The sequence below is a fragment of the Eimeria mitis genome, genomic scaffold (genome assembly GCF_000499745.2).
Source record: "Eimeria mitis Houghton genomic scaffold, Emh_scaff687, whole genome shotgun sequence".
In the NCBI taxonomy this organism is placed as follows: domain Eukaryota; phylum Apicomplexa; class Conoidasida; order Eucoccidiorida; family Eimeriidae; genus Eimeria; species Eimeria mitis.
In genome coordinates this window covers 6870-7397 of record NW_013574975.1, presented here as the reverse complement: position 1 = coordinate 7397, position 528 = coordinate 6870, and positions in this window count along the sequence as shown.

Below are 528 nucleotides of genomic sequence, written 5' to 3'. Positions count from 1 at the left end.
ATTGCTCTTACATGCCTAGGGGGTTTAGGGTTTAGGGTTTAGGGTTTGGGGTTTAGGGTTTAGGGTTTAGAGGAGGGACCCGGGTCCAGGTTCCAACGCTCTCTAGCGGTACTGCTAGCGCCAGATAGACTTCGTCGCTAGCTGCTGCAGCTAGCTAGTTGCTGCTAGCTAGCTGCTGCTAGCTAGCTGCTGCTGCTAGCAGCAGCAGGAGCTGATCGGGGTGCCTGCAGCAGCAGCACATGCTGTGTGAATAGAGAAAGCTAGCTGTGTAGACGCAGCAGCAATGCTGCTGCTGCTGCTGCTGCTGCTGCTGCTGCTTCTCGCTGTGGGGTGCAGCAGCCCCGTGGTTTGAGGTGTACATACACCTCGTTGGTTGTTCTTCCTGTTTGTCTAGGAGCCTTTTGTGTGTGCAGAGAAGTATTTTATTTTTATTTATTAATTTATTTAGTTTTATTAAATAAACAAAAAAGAAGAAAACCACCAGCAGCTGCAGCAGCGCGAAATCACCCCCCAGCTGTAGCAGCAACA